The sequence below is a fragment of the Plecotus auritus genome, assembly GCF_963455305.1.
Source record: "Plecotus auritus genome assembly, chromosome: 6".
Taxonomy (NCBI): Eukaryota; Metazoa; Chordata; class Mammalia; order Chiroptera; family Vespertilionidae; genus Plecotus; species Plecotus auritus.
The window spans coordinates 14212994-14220459 of NC_137773.1; positions in this window are offsets into that span (position 1 = coordinate 14212994).

The following is a 7466-nucleotide window of genomic DNA, read 5'->3' on the forward strand; positions in this document are numbered from 1 at the left end:
TTAATTCCCCTGTCGCTATTGGCAGATATCCAGGAACTTGGCTCTCGTGGAGTCAGACTACCTCGATTCAGTGCTGACATTTACTAGATGTGTGGTCCTGGACAAGTCATTGAACTCCTGTGTCTGTTTCCTCATCTGTGAAACAGAGATTATCCTTCCCCAATGTTCTCACAATGATTAGGGATCATTTATGTAAGGGACCAAGCACAGAGCAGGCACTGAATAAACAGTAGCTATATTCTCTCGTTTATAATAATTTTTAATCATCTCTCTATATATAAGCCAAGCAACCAGAACGAACAGAATGACCGGAATGACTGGTCACTATGATGCACACTGAGGCCAGCCAACCAGCCCAATGGGGGTGGGGCTGGCCGGCCAATCTCCCATGGCCCCTCCCTGCTGGCTGGCTGGCCCCCATTGGGGTGGCCAGCCAGACCCGACCCATGCACAAATTTGTGCACCAGGCCTCTAGTAACAAAATAAGAATATATGCTTCCCCAGACCTTTAGCCCACCCTCTCTCAGACTTGCTGTGGTTTACTATGTCTGTATAAGGATTTCTTCATCCCAAGAAAAGCATCTGAATTCAGTGGTGATGAAACCAGTTGGCATGAGAAGGGATTGGAAAAAATCACGTCTCCAACTCCTGCTCAGAAATCTCAGCCAGCATCACTCTAGCTGGTATCTAAAAGTCTCTCCTACGTCTCAGAGCACCTCTGTAGAGCCAGATCCCGGGGCAGCGCGCGGGGGGGGGGGGGGGGGGGGGGGGGGAGGAGGGGGAGAGAGGGTGGCAGTGAGCAGAATGGGCAGGAGATGGGGAGAGATGTCCAACTGGGCCTGTGCTCCTGCCACTGCTCACTACTCAGTGGCTGTGTAAAGGGTGGATGAAGGGTATTTGGTTTTAATTGGGAAATGCTATCCATTGTCCTAGGCTCATTTAAAAATCCATTAGCATCAGAGAGTGAGCAGATTAAGCAATGAGGAAGGGAAAAGCTGTCAGCAGCCCGCTTTGCAGGGAGCTGGCGGCCTGTCCAAGCTTCACCGCAAGGGCTGTGCTGAATGCTAAAAGCTACTGGAGATGCTGGGGAGAGAGGAGGTGTCCAGGCCAAGTCACGCAGTCCTGGGCAAGCTTGTTCTCACAGCTCCCAAAGATGGTACTCCAGTGACCCGCAGGACATGTCTCAGGTTCCTGCAGCTGTTTCTAGCAGCCTGACAGCAATGCCACCCAGCTTGAGCCCTATGAATGCCTGCAAACAGTCACTCCCCTTTGTCGCCTCCCTATTTGCCCAAATCCAAACCACGCTCAGCGACCTTTTCATCCCGGGATGCCCACCCCTTGCACTGGCTGATACCTCACACAGACTCCCATGAAGGATGGGGGGCGGGGAGGGGGGGGATGGTTTGTGCCTGGAGGACTGCAGAAACTTCTTTGAAGGTGAAGGGCAAAGAGAGGGCAGGAAGGCCCCTCCTCGGCACTGCATTATTTGGCCTAAGATTGCATCACTGAGCTTTTTTTCCCTCGTCATGTGACAATTTTGATTCAGGCTTCTGAATAAGAGAAATCTGGTTTTAATATTGGGTGACATTTAATCTTAAAAGCACTTGATGTGAAAATGAAGCTTCCCAATGGCTTTTCATATTTATTTTTAGAAAAAAAAAAAAAAACTTTCTCAGAAAAGTAAAATGCAACCTTACAGAGAATGTCAGCGTCTGAAATGGAATCAGCTGGTGTCCATTATGTGCCGCTAAGGCAGTGGTCAGCAAACTGTGGCTCGCGAGCCGCGGTTTGCCTCTCTGTTGACTAATGAGTTTGCCGACCACTGCGCTAAGGCATACTAATAACGAGGGTGGTAATAATAGTGGCAGCTAATCCTTGCTGAGTACTTGCCCGCATGCAGACCACTATTCACCCTAAGACCTACCCGAGGAGGGAACTAAGGCTCAGAGATGTTAGGTCATTTGCTCAAGGTCACAGAGCTCAGTGTGGGAGTCAGGCGGGCTGCCTCAGGCTGCCCATGACCTTTCCCACCCTACTGCTCTGCTGTTTATCCCAGTTCACTACTCGCGGAAGAACCAGCTGACTGCAAATGAAAGCCAACAATAGAGACAGGCCTTTGTGGCTCCTGACTTGGGGTCATATTGAAAGCACGGTTTGAGTTGATAGCCACGGGACTTCATACACGATGACAGCTGCACAGGCCTGTCAGTCTTAGGTCGTCTGTCCTTGAGCTGCTTCCTAGGGCCTTTCAAAGAGATATTCACGTCTGCCTCGGAGAGGACAGTGTAAGTCAGAATATCCCAAATGTGAGCCTCCAAAGTCGGTGAAAACCTGTCTAGCCTTTAGAGTGGATAGGAACAAACAGGCACCAAATTCACTGTATTTATATAGATTTTTTTTAAAAAAAACACTGGCCTGATTGAAGGGAGAAGGGGCCCAGCCGCACTCTGGGGGGCACCTTCAGGGAACCTCAGGTTCTGGTCACCTGGTCGGGAAGCCTTGTTTCTAGCTGGGAAGAAACAGGCTTGTCTGTTGTCCAGGAAAGGCAGAGAACGGTGTCCTGGGCCAGGGAGGAAACCCAGCATTGGAAGTAGAGTCAGCTTATGGGAGGGCACGGTGGGGACACACAGCCATGCCCGGCTCTGACCCGCAGGCCCACGAGCTTTGCAGCCCCTCTGAGACCTTGGTCAGGGCTGCCCTCGGCTTTGCAGAGGCGCTGCCAGCATCTGGCTTGTCTGGGACCAAACACGTTGCTTAACTGGCATGAGTCTGGGCTGATGGTACAACTAACAAGTGCAACCTCTCGTGAGCTTTCTTTGCTCTACACTCTACTGGTGAAATATGCCTTTGAAATAAAACATGAAACTTAAACACCAAGCTTCTGGAGAGTGGATCCACAGCAGGCTTCTAGCTTCGGCATGACTGACACTGAGCTGGATGGCGCTTTCTCCTGGGAGCTGTCCTGGGCATGGGAGGACGGAGAGGAGCGTTCCTGGCCTCTCCCCACTACGCGCCAGGAACATGACCCTCCTCTTCCCCAGTCTGTGACAATCCAAAACCTCTGCAGACATGGCCAAACGTCCCCCGGAGGGCAAAATAAATTCCGGTGAGAACACAGAGATGATTTCAGAGGTACCATTTAGCTAGGATCCTATGAGCCCAAGGATAGATATTTTTTGTTAATCCTCACCCCGGGATATTTTTCCATTGATTTTTAGAGAGAGTGGAAGAGAGAGGGAAAGACAGAGGGAAACATCAATGTGAGAGAAACACATCGATTGGTTGCTTCCTGCACGAACCACGACCAGGGCCTGGGCCAGGGAGGAGCCTGAAACCAAGGTACATGCCCTTGACCGGAATCGAATCCAGGACCCTTCAATCCACAGGCTGATGCTCTATCCACTAAGCCAAACCAGCTAGGGCTTTAAATAATTTTAAATGAAACGTTTAACTCGATGTATTTTTCTTACTGCTAGACTTGTCCATTGTCCAGATGCCCTGGTTCATAGGTTGGGGCCCAGGTCACAGTGGTTTGCCGTCTGCCCAGTTGCTCCTGGCTACTTCACCTCATGTCAGTTACTTAGAAGTTTACTCCTGAGAGGCACAGGCCTGTGGAAGAGGCGTTACTGCTGCATCCATGAGTGGGATCCTGAGAGGGACCAATCAGCTTTCAGTTCTAAGGACACAATAGTGAACGTTGCAGGAAAATGTGGATCTGCCACACGGCACTCGTGCACGCACACACCCAGGGGATGAGCTATAAAGTGACGATGAGAATTTCCTCTTTGTCCCCAACTAATTATTTTTGCCGGACCCAGATTTTGAGCCTCGTACAGCAATTCTCAAAGCATGGTTCATGGACCCCTGGGGATCTCTGAGACCCATCCAGGGTGTCTGCAAGGTCAACACTACATTATTGTAGTGCTACGTTGTTATCAGTCATCTTTACTGGGTTGACATTGGCATTGATGGTGAGTAAAACTGTAGCATGAATCAAGGCAGGGGTACCAATGATTTTTTTTCTTTTAATTTTTTAATATATTTTTATTAATTTCAGAGAGGAAGAAAGAGGGAGAGAGAGATAGAAACATCAGCGACGAAAGAGAATCATTGATCAGCTGCCTGCTACCCGCTACACACCCCACACTGGGGATTGAGCCCACAACCCAGGCATGTGCCCTGACCTGGAATCGAACCATGACCTCCTGGTTCATAGATCGACGCTCAACCACTGAGCCAAACTGGCTGAGCCATGGTCTTTTTATCTTTACCACCATGACTTGTGGTTAAAAAAGGAAAGAAAGAAAGCCAATTTCATTTAAAAATATCCTGATGAAACAGTAAAAATTATTAATTTTTAAAAGTTTACTCCTGAAACTCTTAGCTTCAGTTTTATTATCTACACAGTGGGGACAGCAGTAGCAGCTCCACGGGGTGGCTGTGAGGGTTTAATCAAATACAATGCGTAAAGTGTTGGGCAAAATGCTGTGCATACAGTACGCCTTTCCGCACATGCTATGACCGCTATCATCACCATTATAATTACGTTTCATTTTCACTCATTCCCTCTCCTCCTATTTCAGTTACGAGGATCTGGACGTAATGAGTTCAGGCAGCCAGAGGATTGCTTTAGGGAGCTTTGTAGAAATAAATATTTTTTTAAGAAAAGCAATTAAAACTTATTTCATCCGACCTTTCAATCTCTATGAGATTACCAGTGAAGATGTCCATAGGATGTCTGTCATGAACTCAGAAGCAGAAATTAGGAAGTCACCAAAGACCCCCGCAAAGTCCCCCAAATCTCTCTTCCTTTCTTTTCTTGCGCTCCTACAAGGCCTCCTCTGCGCCTTCCATCTTCCCAAATGTGGCTACTGTCACCATTTGAAGTGGCTGCACTAGAGTTCACAATGACAGGAGCAAAAAGATCTTGTTTCCTTGGTGATACTGTATTTGCTCAGCTTGCAGGAAAGAGGTGAATCTCAGGTGCAGCCCAGGTAGCTGCTGCCCCTTTCTCACAGACCAGCGGTAAGACCTCCTTGCTGTCTGTGTGCCGAGCATGAGAAACAGCTCGGATTGAAGGGTTCAAAAGACTTACTGACCTTTTTTAAAAATCAACAAAGACTTGAGTGTTTACCCTGGAGTCCTAGTTCTGCTGTGTAGGCGACCAGCAATGAGGGGGTCTTTTTATATAATCATTAGTATGCTGTATAGATAGCATCGTGCTCACACCCTCAGTCAGAAAATGCACAGGCCTGAATCCCAGCTCCGCCACCTACTAGCTGTAAGAAAAGACTGTCCCCTCGCACATTTCAAGACACTCTCCTATCCATTATCTGGATGCTCCCCGTGCTAGCTAGCCCTTGGGAGCCCAGGAGTGGATGTCATTAATCCCATTAAACGAAGAATCCCAGAGGTGGTCAGCGGCTCAAGATTCCATATCCATTTTTGTGAATCAGAGAATAACTCTGGTAAGGTCTTTGGCCTGTTTGAGCTTCAGTGTTCATGTCTGTATTTCTTCTGCACAGGGTTGTTCTAATGATTCCGTTTGTAAGCAGTGTTGGTGACACATGTAGCCCAAAGCCTGGCATCGAATAAGTGCTCCATAAATAGCACTGAAAATAATGGTTATTTAGGTGATGATAATGGTGGTCAGTGCAGAGCAATACATATGGAAAGACCCCCGCACAAGCAGTTAGGACACCTGACCTATCTGAGTCCCTAGATCTGTTCCTAATTGTTATCTTGAGCTACTCTCATCTCAACCGCTGCAGCACAGTTTTCTATCGGGCTCAGATGAACTTAATATTATCTGCCTCTAATTGCATAGAAAGATAGTGAAAGGCCCCACCCAGCTAAAGAGAAGAAAGTATCCTTGAAAAATGTAAAGTGCAAGGCGTATTTGACTGGTAACCATTTTCTCACCCTTTGCATGCTGCCCTGGTTTTTTTGTTGCAGGGAAAGGCTGCTTACCCACAGGCTCTCCCAGCACATTTCTAGACAGGAAGAGACTGCTAGGGACCATTGCTGGAGGCAGCTCGAGGCAGAGTCAGGGTTGGGATCCAAGCCTCTGACCCCTCATTTCTTTCTCACTCATGGGATGAAAAGGGGCCTCGTCTCTGTTCTCTGGACCTCTTGGGGGAGCTGCATAATTTGACGAATGGTATTAGCAAAATGAGGGGCATCAGATGGTTCTGTGTAGCCATTGTTTGCTAAAAGTCCAGAAGCATTTCTTCAGAGCTGTTTGTCCCTCCTTCCTTGTCTAGTCCTTCCAGGTAAAAGAGTGTGCAGCTGCTGACAATTGGTGATGTGGTTACCTCTTTCCCCCTCCCCCACAAACCCCCCACCGCACCTCCCAGCCCCCAGCCAAACAGTTCATAAAGTGTGACTGCTTCCCGGAGAGCTGTTTGCACAAGTCGCACAAGCGTGGGAAAGGGTTCAGTCCACTCACAGAGGCAGCAGAGATTGCCTGCAGAATAAACACACAACTTCTTCCAGATCATTACTCTAGATTGAACAGCTCCCCGATGGAGGCTGGGGCCAGGGAAGTGAGGATTAGGGAGGCCGATTCCATTCCTGGAACTTATAAAGTTCCTTTGAAATGGGAGCCACGTTGGTCAGAGGGCTATCCAGGGATGGTGATCTCCCAAAGCAGACCAGCGACATGCTGGGGAATGAGGTCACGCACGGATCGGGAGACTTCCACCCCTGCTCCTTCCTGCAGAACTCAGCTGGAAAAGTGCAACCTGCGCAGGAATTCCTGACAGTCAGGGCCTCCTGTACAAGTGACCAAAATTGTTATGTAACTGGAGGACAGATAGTGCTAATTCAGCATTTGTTTGGGTGGAGGCCACAGGCCATTGCTGGACGGATTACGGAAGGGAAGAAAACTCAGTCTAGTACTGGAATTGTTTAGTATTATAAAGAACAAAAAACAGAAGTAACCCCAGCAGCCCTTCAGATATTTGACTCAGATGCTCGGGGAAAGGATGACAGTTTTGTGGGGTTTTTTACTGTCCTGTGAGTGGACGCCATGGGGAGATAACCCCACACCTGGAAAACGGACAATGGAAAGACGTGCCTTGTGAGATAACAAGTTGTGTTCAGGCCCAGAACGGTTTACAAACTTGCAGGTATCGCCTTAGGGTTCTCCTAAAGTTCAATACAGTCACAGCACATGCAGGATTAGCTTTGGCAGTTGGCCTGGAGACAAAAGTCACCTTTGGTCCAAGTTACTTTTGATATGTGTGCGAGTGTATGGCACATACGGTTGAGTGTGCCAAGTTAAGATGAGCTATGCTGCTGGTTTATGAATCTCACAGGATGAGGACGGGGTGATATCTGGGCCTTCGCATTTTTGCTATAATTTCAAAGGCTCTTCTGATATCTGTCTTACATGTTAGAGGGTTTTTTTCCTCCAGTTTCATTAGGGTGTAATTTCGATATACTAACCATTTTAGATGTACAGT